This window comes from Haemaphysalis longicornis, unplaced genomic scaffold, assembly GCF_048455015.1.
Source record: "Haemaphysalis longicornis isolate Haplotype H1 unplaced genomic scaffold, Haemaphysalis longicornis Haplotype H1 scaffold_7, whole genome shotgun sequence".
Classification (NCBI taxonomy): Eukaryota; Metazoa; Arthropoda; class Arachnida; order Ixodida; family Ixodidae; genus Haemaphysalis; species Haemaphysalis longicornis.
The window spans coordinates 189,986,875-190,007,840 of record NW_027526422.1 but is presented as its reverse complement, the minus strand read 5'-3'; the positions used below and the strand labels follow the sequence as shown (position 1 = coordinate 190,007,840).

General features: G+C 46.1%; 1 long non-coding RNA gene across 1 annotated transcript; it reads right to left on the bottom strand.

Annotated features, from left to right (window-relative positions):
- Nucleotides 1-3,148: 3,148 nt before the first annotated feature.
- On the bottom strand, nucleotides 3,149-6,293 carry LOC144147338 (uncharacterized). The gene is made up of 2 exons (XR_013317892.1): nucleotides 5,949-6,293; nucleotides 3,149-4,545 (listed from the first exon to the last, which is right to left on the bottom strand). It is a non-coding gene; the product is annotated as an uncharacterized LOC144147338 (long non-coding RNA).
- Between the last annotated feature and the right edge of the window lie 14,673 nt (nucleotides 6,294-20,966).

Sequence of the window (20,966 nt, the reverse complement as noted above, 5' to 3'; positions counted from 1 at the left end):
CGTTTCGTGCACCGGTTCTGTATCGGTTTAAAATGTCTTTTTCACATGCCGCAGGCGGGAATTACCACCGCCACAAAATAAGACCCGGCACCAGTGGGGCCACATCTGATACGGCGCTTTTTGGATAAACAGTGCGCTGCGCATCCAAAGGAGCGAGCGCACCATCCCCCCGTGCGGCTGCGAGTTCGCCGCCGATAAAAAGTCACGTGCCGCCGATAGCAACTCCACCCAAAGTTACTAGAGACTCCAGCAACGTACACCGCAAAAGGGCAAGGCCAGGCCGCCTCACACATGCGGCCAGATTTTTCATTCGCTTTTCCAGCCTTGAGCGGAGTGCGGGATTCACGGTGTCAACAAAGCTTGCCCGCAGCAGACGGCAGTGTGAGCAGCGCAATAGCGGAAGTACGTCACTGCCGAGGAGCGCAGCATCATGGGAGGGAAGGCTCGCTCGCCGTCAACAGCGGAGAGTAAGTTGAAAGGAGGAGGAAACGCGGCGCGACGATAATGCGCGGTTTTTGATTTACGATTTATCAGCTAATACTCATCGGTTTAACGAAATTCTTGCGGGAGGAGATTGCCAATACATTGCTTTATTTGGTTACATGCACATCCACGCATCGGCGGAAGGTATTTCAGGACCCCTTTAAATGCTAGTTGGAACTAGCGCTTGTCTATGTCGTCCCCCTTCGTTCATGGTGTTATTTCTTGAGTTTACACGTCTACATTCGGCAGTTCTTGTGGGGTGTGTTGCGTTTTCTTTTTTCTAGGGCGGACGTCTTGGAAAGTTCGTATTGCATTGTTTCCCAAAATTGCATAAAGCTGACCATAAAATAAAACTTTATGTGTGACGGTGCGCGTCAAGTCAGGAATGTTGCAAACAAATATTTTACATATGCGAAAAACTTTGCTTTGATCTTATTGCGTAGAGAACTGCCTGGCGTAAACATCGTTTATATACCAGAACGAAAAATCTTAGCCATATCGATTACACTAACTGCCCCGTTTCATGCGGAAATGCCACCGCGAAAGCTCACTGGTTATGTATCGACGCTCAAGCTGCCTTGCTCTTGTCTTGCGCGGCGACGCAGAGCTTGCAGTGAGGTGGTGCTGCCCTCGTGCGGTCAGCCCCTCCAACTCCGCGTCAGAAAAAATCCCATGCGCCTAGCCGGTTTTGCGAAAGCCGTAAGGAGAGCGCGGGAGGAAAGTCAGTCCGGCCGTGGCACAACAGATCCTGTGTTACCATAACCTTCGACGCGATAGCCCCGGAAAAGGCTGGAATTTTTCGTTGTAATCGTGTAAAAACTCTGCCTCCTCCTCCCACCCATAACGACGACGATGGTTGAACGCGGAGCTTTGTCGTAGGTATTCTATGGTTTGGCGTCTGAGCTTGGTCTAGCCTACGCGCAGACCGTTCGGACTTCGATTCGCCGCGCTTTGTCTTTGACTCGCACGCAGTTTCGACTTTTGTTCGCAGCGGCGTTGCGCAGTCGCTATTTTATTTCGCATAAAGAATGCTTCGCGTTCTACCATGGTGGTTGTTGGAGGGGGCGGAACGGGGGGGAGGCTGCACGATTTTGGGGGCGCTGCCCCTCAGGGGCTGAGGCTGGGGGCGTCACCTGTCGTCGTCGTAATTGTCGCGGTCGTAATCGTCGTCTTATGTAGTCGCAATACTAAAACACAGGGAAAGTCGTTTACGCCTCGCGCTAGAACGTAACGCGCACAAAAAGATCACCGGGACACTCGTTTACGCCTCGCGTTGGAGCGCTTCGTAACGCGTGCTAAAAAAAAACACCGAGGCACTCGTTTATGCCTCGCGATATAGAGCTTCGTGCTTCACAGATCTGAGGCTTTTTACAGCAAAGCTGTATGCCTACACCCCCTAAGGGTTTCGTCTCTGTTGTCAAAAACGCCAAGGCGGCAAGAATACACTTATACACTGCATCCTTCGCCCCTACCCAGCATTCATGTTAGTGTAGATGGATGGGCATTTTTTCTGTGTAATTTCCCCGTCCATGCATCCCTCTCCAAATCAAAGCTGCGTCGACCGCGTCGGCATGGCGCAATCCCACAGACGTCGGCTTCTAAAACGAAGTGCCCAGGTTCGATTCCGATCTTTGGGAAATGCTTTTTCTTCACGTCACAGATGATAATCACCATAGGTGGAGAAACTCCGCTTCCTTGCAATGTGGTTTGGGGGAACTGCAGTCGACATCAGTGAGAGATTAAAAGCTTCCTTCTAATGTCCCTACTGATCGTCTACCTCTCGTCCCCTGAAATTCCTAGGGCATGTGGGGGGACCTTTAATTGGGTACCAAACAAAAGAATGCAGGAAGGTAAAGGATATGCATATTTTCTTTGCGTCCATCAATGCTTGAGAAAGGTATGGTAAAGTTTAACCGAAGGGATAGAGTCAAATTTAACCTTGCTATAAAGGCTCTTGAAAGTAAGTTTTACTCTTTTTCTGTCTCCTAACCTGCTGCTTGCATCGCGTGAGGGCGGTTCCAGATAAGTACAATTCGCAGCATAGACCACCACAAGCTTGTTCCCGAATAAGTACGCAATAGACCAAAGAAACAGAGAAAAATGTCCAGGGAAAATAAGAAAACAAAATGCGCATCGGATGAACGCCCGGAGTAAGGCGTCTACTTTCAGGAGTGCGAATCCACAAGGGCGGCCACACGACTCAAAGCGGTCGTAGAACAACCAAAACTAAAAAGAGCGACGTAAAGGGAAAGGGGCCGACGCATAGAGAAAGAAATACTGGTAAGAGTGGACACTCCCATAGAGCCCTGCGGCCGAATGACTGTACTGTAGTGTAGCGCACCGAGCGGACGGAGAGCCAAACTACTAACCATACTTTCGTTCACTTTTGGTTTCGGTTTCACGGACACCGATTTTGGCGGGTAGTTTGAAGGACTAAAAAGCGCTGCTCACGGCGACGGGCATCGGTACGGTATTTGGACGCTTTCATGCAATAATTAGTGTTTATTTGAATATATCATTCTCAGGCATAATGCCCGTATGCTTTTACAAAAAAAAAAACCTTTTTCTGAAAACGTGAAATTGCAATTTACAGTACCACTCACACTTGGTTAAGAATTCTGTCGCGTGTTCAAATGTTGCCGAGACACATAAAAGAGACACATCATAAATGAAGAAATATTTATTGCATGGCACTAAACGGAACAAGTTCAAATTGTCATCATTCTTTGCAACACACATATAATAATAAACAGTGAGTAATACACAACAGAGACAATACACAGTAGTGAGAGGAAAATACGTTTCCAGGAATGAAAAAAAAATGCACAAGTAAAGGTATCACAACCACACAAAGGATTTTTTCTCCACGGTAATTGAAAATGCAGAAAAACCCAGAAACTCAGCCATCCACAGGTTTACTTGTATCTACGACACCCTCAGACTCTGTGCGCTGTTGCAGTCATACAAAAATATCAACCATAACATAATCTAGACACTCGGATACTTGCAACTGTTTACAACCACTATCTCCGCAGATAATTTTCTTAGTCTGGCAATTTCTCCAGTTAGGATGTGAAAGGGAAAAACTTTGGCTTTGATGGCCTTGCTTATTTGATGAACGCTAATGAGATCTATTGCCTCGGGGCAACTTCAAATCAGTAGCAGTAATTGAACAGAAATCCCATTTATGTGGAGATGCACACGCAAAAGGTTAAGAGGAAAAAAATCAACTTCCTATTGGTTCCTTGCAAGGGTGCATTTTCCCAAGAAGCCGGGTTACCTTCGGAAAGCGTTGCCTTCCCAGTAAAGGCAAAGGGCCAGGCGGGGATATTTTAGGTACGTGCACGTAGTCAACCGACAGGTTCCAGGCTCGATTAAGGCACACAAATTCATGCCTTCCGCTGTCAATACGAACAGTCTAATATAAGAAACAGGGAAGCAATATATGCTTCTCGTGTATGAGACAATGGTGGCACATTACAGAATCCCATAAGCATTTGACAACGTAGGTCCCAACATAGTTCTCTTCATCTAGGCCAGTCCGACAACAGGCAGCACGTATGGTGACCAACGACATTTAGCATGACCTCTTACCCTGGCAGTCTTCATAATGTAAAAGGGTTTTTGTGAATGTACTGTTTTCACAATATTACAACTAGCAGCAACAATAACTTGCGAGTGGAGTTTGGAGACTGTATACGCTGTTGTTAGTGGTTTTAATGATATGAGGCATGTCAGTGATAAAAAACCGTTTGTTCCCTGAGTCAACGATAGTCTTTTCAGTGGTCACGCCTTATTGAGTGCCGAGACTTGCGTTAGATTTTAGGTGCTAATGGCAAGGTTCAATAGATGGAATACAGTTGCAATATTCATCAGAAGCATCAATAAGGTAGCAAGAAGCATTGCAGACAGTCATCAATACAACTGAATAACTCTGGGAGAACAGTTGGCACGGCCACTTTTGTGAGTCCTGTGAGGGCACGATTCATGAAGTGCTTGCACCATGTTTGGTATGACGAATGCAGCTGGCTGGTAGGCTCTGTCTTGAGGGCACCTGTAGACCTGCACAGGTGATAGGTGCTATAGTACACAAACTGCTTGCAATGACAGATGATATGCGAATAGTCTGTAAATTTCACTGCAACTAGTATTCAAATATTGCCTCCAGTGCATGCCACCTATTTAAAACACAAGTTCTCTTATTCTATTCAGCAATCATGCGGTCAAGCTATTAGCAACACTTAAAATATGGGTCTTTGTAATTTCACAACACTGGTTAGGCACATTCTTAATGCAATTCACCTATTGTTTGGGTTAACAAGAATGATAACGCTGCTCACATAGCCTGAATCCCTTTGTCTTTTTTTGTAAAATCAGGACGAAGAGCGAGAGCGAGCTGAACGTTAAACAAACCTGTTGCCCCACGGGCTCGCGAAAGAAACGCATCCCGAGAACGGGCACCTGGCGAAAGTATATTTGGGCGCTGTGTGAGCACCATGGCAAGCAGCAGTGAGCGTCGTACTGAGTACTACTGACCGCCAAAGGCCATGCCTTAAAAAGATATGACAAGAAACACACAGTTCCGACTGAATAGGTGAAATCTGCGCAATACGTGTTTAATGAAACTAGCCAAAATACGACCAGAAAAAAGAGAGCAAACGCTTGAAGAAACGGCAAGTGTGGAACAGTTGTATGCAATGCCTGCGATACCGGAATTGATATACGATGTAGAACGAAGACCAAATTTGAAGGTTTCAATGCACTGCGCGCTCACCCCGCCTCGAGCAAAGCTGTTATCTGCCGACGAAAGACGCGCTTTTACCGTACCTGGCGCGCCAAAGCGAAGCGACGAGCGCGCGTTATCGGCGTCGGCGAGCGGGTTCGCTTTGTACGCAGGCAGCTTGGTATGCACCCATGTGTAAAACTTACGATGAGTGTACGGCTGCTGGTTATGCCCAGATAAGCCAAATTAATGCAGATACGGCTACTTCGCCGTGTACGTTAGCCCGGACGGCTTTGCAGCGCATCACGGCCATAATAGCAGTAACAGTTGGCCAAGCTAGCAATGGCTAGCTAGTATAATACAACGCGGCCTGCGGCTCACGTAATTCAGTGCAGCGACAGCGCACAACGCCTGCTTCGCCTACGGACCGCCGGCCGGCCGGCCACTTCCGCAACTCACAGCCGTCGTTCGCGGCACGTAAAACGCTACGTGCGACGACGGGCGCGTACCGCTGGCATCCCTCAGCGCTAGATAAAACGGCACAACCAGCCTAAAATACCATTACGTCCAGCTAAAAAATGGTGTCTTACGCCTTTCCGGGGCGTTTCCAAAGCGCTTATCTTAAAGACGCAGCACTAGCTATGCCTGATTCCCTGAGGTTACGCAGTGCTCGCAGCGTTTGCAGTACAAGGAAACGTAAATATGATACGCCACACCAGCACTTTAAAAAAGAAAGTCTCACCTTTCGTTCAGGATGCAAAACCGATGTCGCAAATAAAGCGCTAGGCGTTTCCTTCTCAACAACAGAGGTTAGCACGAGGCTGCAGACACGCACGTGCAAATGCTGCCGAAAGACCCAAATGGCGGCTTGCGCTTGCGGCTTGGCCAGGCTTGGCGCAAAGAAGCCACAAAAATTTACATTGACAGCCATTCAACTTATTACACAAATAAAAATGTGTAGTCTAATGTGTAACAAAATTTTAAAAGTATAATATTGTGTGTTAGCTTAATTTTAAATATATAGTTTTTAACAACTTGCGCCGACTGCCGGACGGCGCGCGAGTCAGGCCACTCGGCCGCGATAAGCCCGTGTGTCCACTCTTCTAATTTTTTATTTCTCTATGGCCGACGCTCCAAGCAGATAACGAAGCCGCTTGAAAGCAAACAAAAATAGCGAGGCCATCGTCGCCAGCATTGGTGGTATGGCGCGTACGTGCGTGCGATGTGTAGTGGTTGCCGATTGCGTATCGTAGCGCTATAGATAAAACACCCCTCGACGCAACCCCGAGAACGCGGGAACCGACAAAAATGTGCCCCGTACAGTTGGCCGAATCTTTAACTGGCGTGCGCGAGCGGCGACTTTTCTGTGCGTCAGCGCCATATGACGGAGCCAAGTTGCAAACTGTTTGAGGCTAAGCGCATGCCCAGAAAGCCGCGCTCAGTTGTGCCCATCGTCTGCTAGGCTGTTCCTTCCTTAGCGCGTCACCACTTATGAGCGCACTGGAAACGATTCAGGTAGCGTGATAAAGCGAATGGGTTTGCTCTTATTTTATTTTCCCAAGATCAACGTTGCAGCAATCAATCGAGTAAATTTCAAGATACGCCGAACACGCTGACTCATGAGATAAGCTGAAGAATAGGGTTTATTCATTTTTTACCTTGTGACGTAAACGCCTTCTCGTGTGTATTAAGGGCAGTTATCAGTCGTATGCGTGCTTGATATCTTAAACGTGGCTGCAAAACTATAAGGCCGCTGTGAACCTATGATCAGTGAAGCTGCTCTGCAGGTTGTGCTCGCAGCAGTTTTCGGCAGTCACCAAAATGCCACCCAGAATACCTCAAGCGAAAAGACTCCAAATTATAGGAATGTCAATGAGCGGCTTAGCACAAAAGAAAATCGCTCAAGCAACTAGAGTGGCTGAGGCTTCAGTGGGAAGAATAATACGTGCCTACCGGGACGAAGGCCGGGTTGCAGATTCTCCTCGCTGCCTCACCAAAAAAACAACCGAAGAAGAGGACTTACAGATTGTTTCCTGTGTGAGTGACAATCCGTTCATAACAGCGGGTGAGATAAGGGCTATCATTGGCCTAAATGTTTCTAATGAACTTATTAGGCAACGACTAAGAGAAGCAGGGATGAGAAACAGGATTGCTGCGCGGAAACCCCTACTCTCTGACAATGCCAGAACAAAAAGACTCGCCTTCGCTCAAAAGCATCTCCAATGGACAGTTGATGACTGGCATAACGTCGCGTTCACAGACGAAAGCAGCTTCTGCACCCAGTGGGACCAGACACAAAAGTATACCGGCCAGTCGCTACAAGGTAAATCATTTTACTTTTGGCTTTCCACCCGGTGGCGTGTTGTCTTACATACCGTATTATTAGTTTTGCTAGTGACGGTGAATAATTTGCATTTAACACTGTTTTTTTAGGTATGATACTCGTTACGTCCAGGACGTCAAGGCGAGTGGCAGAAGATCGGTGAACGTGTGGGTGGTTGTCACGAAAGATGGCCTCGGGCCCCTCCACCGCATTCATGATCGGCTGTGCTCCGAAGATTACATAGCAATCATAGATCATCAGATGCTTCCTCATGTGCTGGATGGAACATACAGCGCCGAAAATTTTCTGCTAATGCATGACCTTTCCCCAATCCATACTGCACACCGAGTGACAGCGCACCTCGAAAGCCTTGGTGTGATGGCGCTCGATTGGCCGCACAAGGGCGCAGACATGAATGTACTGGAGAACGTTTGGGGAATTTTGAAAGCGAATTTGTCAAAAATAGGCCTCCACACAGCTACTTCTGATGAGTTGTGGGAAGCCATCAAAAGCCAGTGGGAAGTGCTGAAGGCCGACACCGACCTCGTACCCGCACTGTAGGACTCCCTTCCACGCCGCATGTCTGCCGTAATAGAGCTTGGCGGCGACTTCACCTGAAAGACCTGTGCAAGCCGCATATTGCTACACACCTTCACCGTTATTTTTTGCGTATCAGCCAGTATGCAGCGCATGATCATTAAATGCTTTAAAAACGCATTATGTGCTGTTTCGTTCAGATGCAAACAACGTGATGCAATATTTGTGACCGTAACGAAGAATATTCATTGCAACCCTGGCAGTAAATGTTTGAGTAAAGAATAGTTTGCTACATAGCTACCCTTTTCGATAACATCCCGATGTCTGTCTTGCCTTTTGAGATATACGGGGTTACATTTTGGCGACTGTTGCGAATTGCCGCGAGCACAACCTGAAGAGCAGCTTCACTGATTCGAGGTTTCACAGCGAACTTACAGATTGGTGCCCGTGCTGAAGCTATAAAGTAGACATCTACAGAAAAAAAAAACCGAAAGAAGAAATAAGTAACCCATGTTCTTCGGCTTATCTCATGATTGGGCGTGTTCGGCGTATCTTTAAATTTACTCGATTGATTGCCGCAACGTTAATCTTGGGAAAATAAAATAAGAGCAAACCCATTCGCTTTACCACGCCGACTGGATCGTTCGCAGTGCGCTCATAAGTGGTGACGCGCTAAGGAAGGAACAGCCTAGCAGACGATGGGCACAACTGAGCGCGGCTTTCTGGGCATGCGCTTAGTCTCAAACAGTTTGCAACTTGGCTCCGTCATATGGCGCTTACGCACAGAAAAGTCGCCGCTCGCGCACGCCAGCTAAAGATTTGGCCGACTGTACATCAGCAACTAGGTCCCGCTACGTCATGCGTGGGACGTCCGGAAATAGGAATGCGCGGACGTCTGTGCCGGCCGTACGCAGAGATAATGAACTCTTGTACCCTATCGGGCGCAAACACTCTCTTGCGCCAGTGAAGGAAAGAAAGCTTATCCTCGTTATCTCTATCGTTTTAATTCCGGCCCGACCATCGTTTTTTCTGAACTTAACGACAGGGGTGAGCGATAGATGAAGGTAGCCGTGCACGGTTGTGACGTTAAAAAATTGGCCGCGTATCTGCTCCTTTCATTGCAAATGTCGTCAAAAGACGATAGTCTTTATCGGCTATTGCGAAGTAAATGCCTCCCTTCGCTTTACCGCTCACCTCTCATGTTGTTCCTCTTGCGTCGCGCTCCTCCCAAGGCAAAGACGCCAAAGGTTTGCTTAAATCATTTTAAATTTCCCGGGTTCCACTGCTCCAAACCAGGTGTCTCGATGCCAACGCTGCTGTACGGCGGAGACGCGCGTTAATCGAGGCGCCCTACTTCAACGTTTATAGAACCGCGTTTCCCTGCTCCACGTGCGTTGCAAGCAGAACGTGGAACCTATCTAGTGGAACCTTCCGTAACTGTTGCCGGTTGATTTCTTAAAATGGCGCAAGAAGCTATAGTGGCGCGGGCGACAGTAGGCGACGGCGAAGTGAATTTTTTTTCTGCAGTTGATGAAGTATTTAATTTCGCAAAAGCAAGCATGTTTGATTTTTTTTTATAAAGGAACACTGCAAATATCACTTCTGTATTGATTTGCTGTCTCATATTTGCGTAATGTCTTGTTCTTCTTCAACAATGTCGACAAGTATGAACCTTACACCGGACATAGACGGGTAGATTTAGTTGTGACTATATAAGACTAATGGGCAGGCATTGTTTTGCTTTGGCCGGGTGGCTGAATCGAGTCACAGACAGACAGACGGACAGACATACAGAAATACAGACAGACCAAAATTTCTGGGTTTAAGGAGCCCAAGAAAGACTATCGTCTTTAAAAGAGCTTTTTTTCTCAAATTGCCAAGCCCGTGGTTTTCCGTTTCCCGGGGCTGGGATACGCATAGGGTGTTTTGACACATTCAATATTTCGCCTTAAAGGAGGACAAGGGGGTCATGACTGAAGGATGGAAATTAGAAAATTAGGAAGGGAGATTAGGAAATTCATGTTGTAGGTGGAGCATACCAGCTCTACGGGGACCAAGTGCAGACATCTTGTAACTAACAATGCTTGACCGCATAAGCAGAAATTGCGCCTGATTACTGCAATATGGCGCGCTTATTATGCAACATACACACGCAGCGTTATAAGGACGTATCCTTCTGCCATAGCCAAAAATTATCAGTTATCATCCACGCGTGTAAATCAATAGACACCGCCGACTCACACTGAATATGAAAACTGCATTGGTTTAATGACGGTGCTCAAAAGGAGAAAAACTGCCCCCGTACCTGTTCGCTTCGCTGTAAATATAGCCGAAAGAAGACGGTATTTTCCCGCCTCTGCCGTGTACCGGTCTTTTGTCTCTTCTTCGCCTACTGCTCACGCTCTTCCCTTCGGGTCCCACTCCTCCAATGGTAATAGATTTGGTCAATTGAATTCAATTTTCCTGCTCTCGTATTGCTAACAAGCAATCGTTTGAGACCTTTGCCCACTGTTGGACTCGCGCTCGAGCGTCGTGATCGAGGTTCCAGCGCGAGCTATTTTGCACTTCGCCAAACATTGTTTCTATCCCTTTTTCTTCCTATGTTGACAATTGGGCGGCCATGTATTTTCAATTAAAAGAACACTCATAGTAGTACAACCTATTTATTGCTGGTTTGCGAAAAATTCGGTAATGGTTTCTTCTTGCTGGATAATTTTGTCAACAATTAATTATGCTTTCTTATTTAAAAGGTTGGACATGTCTTTTCTATACAAACCTGCTGATAACATTTTCTGAACTTTTGGCCGGATGGCTCTATAGGGGGACAAACAGACAGACAGAGATACAGACAGGCACACATACATACATACAGACAGACAGACAGACAGACAGACAGACAGACAGACAGACAGGCAGACAGACAGACAGACAGGCAGACAGACAGACAGACAGACCTTTTTTTTTTCCTTTTGGGTATAGCCAACGCAGACTACCGTCTTTAAGAAAGCCTACGATTCACGCTTTTGGACAGTAGGTCCCCTGCTTATTTAAAAGAAAGAACACCTGCAATGGATATGCAAAGAAAAGAAAGCGGATTAAACAAAAAGCGAGCGCAAGGCCGCCACCTTCTGCAAACTTCCGACGTTCAACGCGGAATAATCACTGACAGCTTAAGCATACGTTCCGAACGCATGGGGCGGAAGCAGGCGCTTATTGTATGGTCCTACGAGCCGATGCCCTTCCGTTTCCCGGGTGTGCGTCATTAAAAAACGATAGCGTTTCTTGGGCTATTTAAACCCGAAAAATTCAGTCTGTCTGTCTGTCTGTCTGTCTGTCTGTCTGTCTGTCTGTCTGTCTGTCTGTCTGTCTGTCTGTCTGTCTGTCTGTCTGTCTGTCTGTCTGTCTGTCTGTCTGTCTGTCTGTCTGTTTGTCTGTCTGTCTGTCTCTAATTGAGCCGTAGGGAGAAAAGTTACGGGAAGTCTGAAAGGAAGTTTAAATGGCAAAATACCTACCAAAATTTTAAGTTAGGAGCCAACTTCATGTATGTCATCAGTGCTAAGCAAAAAGGAAACATTTGCCATATTTGAGAAATACGTCAATACACAAGTGGTATTTTATTTGAAAGAAAACCTGGTTTTGATTTTTGCAATAGAAAATAACGCTTCAAAAACGACGTTTTATCCACACGAATGCACAGTATATAACGTTCGAGCCTATTGGGACGACATTCTACGCTGAACACTAACAAAAGTTTCCAACAGATAGCGCGCGAGCCGTGAAAGGCTAGAAAATTGACGTGACCTGAGAAACAGTCCACACCCGCCGCGGTGGCTCAGTGGCTAAGGCGTTGTGCTGCTGAACACGAGGGCGCGGGTTCGATTCCCGGCCGGGGCGGCCGCTTTTCTGATGGAGCCGAGAGGCAAGAACGCCCGTGTGTACGAGATGTCGGCGCACGTTAAAGACCCCAGGTGGTGAAAATTAATCCGGAGGCCTACACTACTGCGTGCCTCATCGCCTCTGAACAGTCGGCGCGTTAAAACCTACAGCCTATCAAATGGGTTAGGCTACACACTAATCTTGTTTACACCATTTTATCCAAAAAGAGTGTAGCATAAGTGGGAAAAGGTGGTGGGAGTCCTTTACACCATTTTTCTTGAATCTCAATACCCTTTTCCTAGCTTTACACCCTTGTTGTGTGAAAAACGGCTGTTTTTTTCTAACGGTGCTGAAAGGGTGTATAAAAGTTGTTCAGCTGTTCATTGAATAAGGTCATGCTTGGATGAATAATACCACTGTAAAGAAAAAGATTAACCCTCGGCCCTCAACAAGATTAACCCAAGATTAACCAAATACCCTCGGCCCTCAGTCCCCAGCGGCTGCAAAGCAACCGACCACGGCGGTGGTCAGACCTGTGACGGAGCAGAGGGTGCTAAGAATCCCTGGATCCGGACAGGACGCCAATGGAATCTGAACCTGGCAACGTTTAACGCGCGAACCGTATCTAGAGAAGCAAGTCTCGAGGTGTTGTTCGAGGAATTAGAGGGCATTAAATGGGATGTAATAGGGCTTAGCGAGGTTAGGAGGGCAGGCGAAGCCATTACGGTGCTGGAAAATGGACACGTCCTATGTTACCGGGGTCTAGAGGACAGAAGAGAGCTGGGAGTGGGATTTGTAGCCAATAAACGCATAGCTGGCAACATAGACGAATACTATAGCATTAACGAAAGGGCAGCAGGTCTTGTAATTAGGCTCAATAAGAGGTACAAGCTCAAGGTGCTGCAGGGCTACGCGCCCCCATCCAGCCACGATGACCAAGTAGTGGAACGCTTCTATGAAGATGTGGAATGGGATAAGGCTAAAGTAAAAGCACAGTATACCGTAGTTATGGGGGACTTCAATGCTACAGTAGGCAAGAATCAGGCTGCAGACAACGCAGTTGGGAACTATGGTCTGGGCAGTAGAAATAGCAGGGGGGACCTACTAGTTGAGTTTGCAGAACGGAATAACCTACGGATAATGAATACCTTCTTCTGTAAACGGGAGAGTCGGAAGTGGACCTGGAGGAGCCCGAATGGGGAGCACAAAAATGAAATAGAGCTCATATTATGCGATCACCCTGGCGTCGTGCAGGATGTGGAAGTGCTCGGAAGGGTAAGGTGTAGTGACCACCGTATGGTGAGATCTCGAATTAGGCAAGATTTGAGGAGGAACCGCAACAAGCTAGTACGAAAGAAGCCGATAAATGAGCTACCAGTAAGACGTAAAGTAGAAGAATTCAGGATCGCGCTGCAGAACCGATATTCCGCTCTTAACGAGGAAGCCGAGCTGACGACACAGGAAGCCAGCTACAACCTTACACGCATTATCACGGAGTGTGCAGTAGATGTCGGGGGCACTATGGCTAGACAGGATACTGGTAAACTTTCACAGGAGACGAAAGGTCTAATCAGGAAACGGCAAACCATGACAATCTCTACCGCAGCTGACAGAATAGAACTAGCAGCTCTCGAAGTTAATCAATAAGCGCAAGACAGCTGACATACGGAAGTATAATGTGGAGAGTATCGAATACGCTGTCAAGAACGGAGGTAGCCTGAAAGCAGTGAAGAGACGTCTTGGCGTGGGGAAAAATCAGATGTATGCACTTAAGGATAAGCAAGGCAATGTCATAACAAATAGGGATAGAATAGGCACAGTAGCCGAGGAGTTCTATAGGGATCCGTACAGTAGCCGGGACATCCAGGATAACGCCGAACGAGACAGTAGTTCAGAGGAGATAGACATCCCACCAGTAACGACCGAAGAAGTAAGGAATGCTTTGAAAGAAATGAAAGGGGGCAAAGCACCTGGTGAGGGTCAGATACCAGCAGACCTCTTGAAGGATAGCGGAGAAATTGTACTTGAAAAACTGGCAAATTTGTATACGCAATGCCTAATGACCGCAATGGTACCGGATTCTTGGAAGCACGCGAAGATCATCCTAATGCATAAGAAAGGCTACATGAAGGACTTGAAAAATTACAGGCCGATCAGCTTACTGTCAGTCGTCTACAAAGTATTTACCAAGGTAATCGCTAACCAAATCTCTGCAACCTTAGATTTCAGTCAACCTAAAGAACAAGCAGGGTTCCGTGAGTGTTATTCAACAATGGACCATATTCACACGATCAATCAGGTGATAGAGAAGTGCGCTGAGTATACTGAACCCGTATATATAGCCTTCATAGATTATGAGAAAGCATTTGACTCGGTCGAAACCCTAGCAGTCATTCAGGCATTACGGAACCAGAGGGTAGATGAGCATTATGTAAGAACACTAGAGGATATCTAGAGTGGGTCTACAGCAACCATCATCCTCCATAGGGAGAGCAGTAAAATACCTTTAAGGAAGGGTGTCAGACAAGAAGACACAATCTCTCCAATGTTATTCACAGCATGTTTACAAGAAGTATTCAGAACATTGGATTGGGAACAGGTGGGAGTAAGTGTTAATGGAGAATACCTCAGTAACCTCAGATTTGCTGATGACGTTGCCTTGCTAAGCAACTCGGGGGCGAATTGAAAAGCATGCTTTCCGCACTGGGCGAACAGAGTAGAACCGTGGGCCTGAAAATTAATATGCAGAAAACTAAAGTAATGATCAATAACCTCGGGACAGCACGGCGTTTTGAGATAGGTGGCGAGGCAGTGGAAGTGGTAACCGAATATATCTACTTAGGCCAAGTTGTGACCACAGATCCCAACCATGAGGCAGAGATAATTAGAAGGATTAGAATGGGGTGGGGTGCATATGGCAGACATTCTCAGATAATGAATAGCAGACTACCATTGTCGCTGAAGAAGAAAGTGTATGGCAGCTGTATTTTACCGGTACTCACCTACGGGGCAGAAACTTGGAGGCTGACTAAGAGGGTTCAACTTAAATTGAGAACGACTCGGCGGGCAATGGAGCGGAAAATGATGGGTGTAACATTAAGGGACAAGAAGAGAGCGGAGTGGGTCATGGAGCAAACTGGTGTTAAAGACCTATTAGTAGAAATTAAGAAGAAGAAATGGACGTGGGCAGGGCATGTAATGCGAAGGGAAGATAACCGCTGGTCAATAAGGGTAACAGAGTGGATCCCTAGAGAAGGCAAGCGTTGCAGGTGGCGGCAGAAAGTTAGATGGGCAGATGAGATCGAGAAGTTTGCGGGGATAAATTGGTCACAGTTGGCACAGGACCGAGGTAATTGGAGAATAATGGGAGAGGCCTTTGCCCTGCAGTGGGCGTAGATAGGCTGGTGGTGATGATGATGATGATGAAAGAACAAGACATTCTCTCATATACTTGCCTACTGGAAATAATTTTTCAAATGCAAAAAAAAACAATTGCTCGCATGCAATGATCGCTCGTTTCCATATGCGGCGAACTTCATGCCCCAAGTTTAGCTTTGGCACGTGAAACACCAACTTCAACCTTCAAAACTAGAAGGCTATAGTGTAATGGCGAAAAGGGTGTTTACCGACTGCAACACGATTGGATTTCTGCAGGGTGTTGAAACGGCGTGAAACAGGTGTTCAGTTGCAAAAAAAAAAAGAATAGCGGAGCTGGGGGTCGACCTCGTTTCTTCCGGTGTTGCTAAGTTTTGTAATGTTTGCGAAACTTTGCACTGTTCTCACTAAGCTAGGATTACCGTTTAAGGGTGATGAGGCCACGTTTTACCGGATTTTACAAAGCTGTTCTACTGTGTACCCCCCCCCCCCCCCCTGCCAGGAGATCCCTGGGGAAACAAGCTTGGTCGACCCCCGCTATACTGTTTCCCTAGCCTTGCACCACTATTGCAAGCTGTGCCAATTTTTTCGCCTTTTAGAATAAAAAAAAAGACTAGTAAATTTGAAATGGTAAAGCAAGAAGTGCGCATACGCATATACCCCTTGTGCTCACACTAACAAGCTCGAACGACGACTTCACTTTTATAATACGCTATTTGTGGGGGTGCACGCTTTACAGGTGCCGGAGTTCTTTTTTTCTATTTTTTTGCTAACGCCACCTACACTAGCTCAAGCTTAAACAGCTTCACTGATAATAAATTATGCCAATTTATATTGCTTTAAACATCGTGAGGTACAAAACACCCCCCGTTTAGTCCACCCATGTAAATAGGTATATAATGCCTCCAAAGTTCGAGGTCTCCACCTTTTTTCTTAGTTGACGGTCTTTTCTTACACCTTTTGTCTTGACGCCCTTTATCTTTGTTTCGAACACCCTAATCTGCAGCTTTGCACCCTTTTGGAAAAAAAGGTTTTGAGATAATGAACACCATTTTCGAAGGGTGTTGAGATGGTGGGGAAGATTTGTTTGCGATTTAATAAAATTCAATAAGTTATGAAACATAACTAAGTCGTGAATAAAAAGTTATTGAAAATTTGCGTATTCATTTGTATATTCTATAGTAAAATCCACAGTTCCAAAATTAGCGCTAAAATATTTGTTTTTTGCGACAAGTCCACCGACTCTGTCGGGGGGCTTTTCTGCGCTGGATATAAAAGCAAGAACAGCATACGTATTACTAAGTAAGTATGTACTGCATGTACCGCTTGCATTCCGTTCGTTTCCTTGCTCAATTCATTTATGTTCCAACTGTAACTTGTGCGTTTTGACTGTTTGTGTTGAATGCTGCGCGCTCCGCCGATTCATATTGCCACGCGTAGCTGCTGCCCTGGCCACACCACTACTTTAGGGTGTTGAGCAACCTTACACCATTTTTAGGGTGTTCACACGAACACCCTTTTTTATCCATACAGCTTCTTTTCCGTCACAACACTTTATTAGGGTGTTCGCCATGGGACACATTCCCACACCCTTTCCGGCCAAAATGGGTGTAAGAAAGTTTAGTGTGTAGGCTCTTATACGTTTTTAGGCCGAGCCTATTATGGAAGTTTACCTTGCATTTTTATTCATTCATTCTTTATTCGAAGAAACCAAAATACAAAGTGGGCTACAGGAACAGAGACTAAAGGCTAAATCGCCTGCCGAGGACTTGTCTCTCTGCCGTTGAACAGCGGTGCGTGTACATTTTACTGATAAGATATAGACAGTTTGGGTATCTGTACAGAGCATGTTTGCCAACAAAAAAAAATCTAAAGCAACTTGTCCACGCCACACTATGTCCACACCGCAATTGCCTTTCAAATTCACGGTGTTAATTGCCTTAATTGCCTTAAAATAATTAAATAATTTCCTTTCAAATTCATGGTGTTGTATCGCACGAGACGTTCCATACAGCGTGCTTTAACTCGGCAGTAGCAAATGGAAACGAGCAGCGGCGCAGCGCCTAGGAGACCAGTTAGAGACATCGTAACCGGGAGGCGCAGACGAATCGAGAATTAAGTCGCCTCTAGCAGTGAGAACACATGCCCTTTTAGAAGGCGAGGAGGAAGTAAAACGCTCAAAGTAAACCATCTTCCCGTAGGGGAACCCTGGGTAGTAGGCGAATCAGCCATGGGGTCGACGGAAGTTCCCATTAGTTTTCAGTTCATCGTTTCCGTTGACGTTCAGCTTCACGTGCCTTCGTTGTATCAGTAGCTTCTTGACGTAGTTTGAATGAGTGAAGAACATAAGGCGCGTTCGTAGCACATGCTTATGTCTCGTTTTGTAGCGCCGTGGGGAGAGCGCCATGTACCTCCCGTTGCGGCCAGAGAGTCATGGGATCGAAACCGGGCGCCGCTTAACGATTTCTTTTTATAGTGGACTGCGCTGGTCGTCAGCCCAAACGCTCACGGGGCTGAAGGGACGCGCATGCGCAGTAGAGTGCGGACAGCGATAACGACAACGAGGGAGGGAGGGACACAGCCCCGAGCATGAGATGCTTCGCATCTAAAATGCTCAGGGAAGCGCAGTTGTAAATGGATGGCTTCCGCGTGTAGGTTTGGAATCGAAAAAATGGAGTGATTTACGCGTTTGTTGTGGAAGTCATTTTGCTCCCGATGCCACACCTATGCGGCTCAGCCCAAATGATCATTTAGCGGCGTACGTGCACCTATTTTATGGTATCGAAGATTGCTTAGTTGCGAGTGTGCCCGTCCGTTCAAGATCATAGCAACAAAGCTAATATGACCCTGGTTACACTTGAAAAATTCCGCTGGTCATCCACAATCACAGCGCGGAATGCGTCTTTATTTTTTTTGCAATCAGCGCAGCATCGTATTTTATGCTTAGCCCCGTTTGTCACACTATCCTAGGCTCAGCTACAGTGAACCAGAAGGTAAGGTGCGTCGTGCGGGGGGAAAACCAATGGAAGGCGCGGGTCCGTTTTTGCGGTGAAAAACATTTCACGAAGCGGAGGCGCTCCCAATGAACTCCTGTTGCAGCCAGCGCCACCTGTAAGTTTTAAATTTAAACCAAACAGCCTTTTGACGGGTTTTATAAAAATGATATATTGAAGTAAAGAAGTAAGACTATTTAGGGCAATAAATAAGGATTACTTTAACAAACAAAACTTCTTAAACCGATTGGTAAGCAGCCGCCACCAGGGGCGCTGCTAACAGTTCTGAGTTCCTCAGCAGAAATTTTCCTCGCAAAGGGACCCTCCAATCGGCCCCTAATGACACACCTCTCTCTTCTAGTACACTGCAGCTCCGCCACAATGCCTGTGGAAGCCCATTTGAAATTCCTGTCGGGCAAAGGAGTGAAAATTTTGTCTTGGTTATTTTTTATACAGTTTCCGCCATGTAACAGTGCGGCGTCTTTTTTCACTACATAATGTATTTACTAGCGGTAGCACATGGTGATGCCCAGTTATAACACACATGGAATAATTTCTCACGTGCCATAAGTAGTTAAATCAACGTGGACTTGCACGCAATCAGGAACTCCTGCCCGCCGTCTATACATGGTCTCATACCAGAGGCGTGTGGTTGTGTGGAAGGACTGAAACACGTGTTTTGCTAGAGCTATCCTGAAACAAATTCTACAAAGATGGTGTGCCTAAACGACTGCTATGCCAGGCCGCTGCAGTGAAAGTTCCGAGGTCCAACACCAAGGATGGGTTGTCGCAGAAGACCCATTACTTCCAAAAATTCCACGGACTAGTGAATGGAGGTGTTGGGCCTCTGGGATCCCAGCTCGAGAAGGCGGCCGTTACTCGAGCGGCTGAAGTCATCGAGACCTATTGGGTGTCGCCCATTGCACCCTAATTCTTCATGACAATGAAAGTTATTTCTTTCTCTCCACCCGTGGCCAATGCCATCTCCATACGTGGGCTGGATAACCATCATTCACAGTTATATAATAAATAACACAGGCTCCTACAGGAGGTGTGTGGTCACGGAAAGCCTCAAACGATGGCGCGCGGTATTCGAACGCTCGAAAATTCAACTGAATTCCACATCCTGTAGAAAGCATTCAAGAAAGCCCGCTCGCCTGTATATTTGCTGCATGATACAAAATCGTGAAATTGGCTCTGGAGACGTATCAGCAGCATTTCTAATCAAAACCTATTTGAATATATTAGAGAGCTGAATAGTTCATGAATACGTCTGAAAATCACGCAATTCTTCCGACATTTGTGAGGCTCCCTATAGGTGGATGTAATAAAGAAATGTTTTAAAGCAGTTCTTTGATATTTGTATCAGTTACCTCTATCAAGAGAAAGCTGTATCGTAGGCACAGGCCTACGATAAAAAGGAAATTTGTGAAAAAATGCCTTTGCATTTTTCACTCTCTCAGGAGTGTTGTTTTCTAATTTTTAAAAACTTTCAGCCATATTTAGCTCCTAAACCTTAATAGGAATGTGCTCCTAAAATTTGAAGCATCTAGAACCAGCAGTTTGGCTGAACGTTGACGTCATCGGTAAGGTCATTTCTATCCATCATTGGTGTGAGGAATAAAAATGATTTGCACAGTTTTAGCGGCGCCGCAACGTGAAATCCTTAAAAATACTTTTGTGATTTGTACAAGTACCATTTATCGAGAAAACAACTTTCTGTGTACCAAGCTGGGAAACATGTTAGAAGCATGTTTAAAACACCCAATTGGCTCCGAAATGCGGAATCGGAGGGGCGAAACCCTAAAACTACTTTTTCGATATTCTTCAGGGCTATGCATATCATCAAAAAGCCCTTAATTTTCTCAACAGGTGCGCCAGATAATGAGGAGTTTGAAAAAGCTTCCTCTTTTCCTCTAATAGGGGCAGAATTCCAAAATCTTCGTTGTTGTCGGTGTGGGTCCCCTGCAGCTATGTTCCAGTGCCCTCTTCCACTTCCTTTAACAATACATTTTTCCTGTCTTTACTCATCTACTGTGGACGACAGACGCAGTGTCTTCTCTAACTGTTAACAAGAGAACGGGATGCTGGGCGTGTTGGTTTAGGTTTACGAACACACTATGTGGCGCAAATACATAACACACAAGAAAGAAGCGCCTGTCCATGTTTTCTTTCTTGTGTTGTGTATTTGCGCCACTCAGTATGTCCGTATAACTATTAAAACTTCAGCTGAAGATGATGGGGCGCTGTGGTAGAGGGTAACTTTGAATTGATTCACGTTTGACATGAGACGTGCGCTATATTAGTAGAAAACCAGTTTTTTCAGGGCAACATACCTTGTCATTCTTTCGATCATGCATGCAAAATCCCAATTAATGACTACATGTATCTCCAACGACTAAAAGTACACATAGACGAGGGCATTAAATTTGGTTCTATGCTGTGTCTGTCGGCTTAGAAACGGTCAAAATGTATAAAACGGAGAAATTGACTATGAACCTATATTATTTACAAAAAAAGTGAAAACTTCGTGTGGGACCCATTCAGTACATAAGAAAGCTCTTAATATCCGAAGTAGGTCTACAGAAATAGAAATAAATTTCTTCAGGCAAACGCAAGTGGCATGTTTAGAAACGCAGTAATAGCCCTTTTTCTT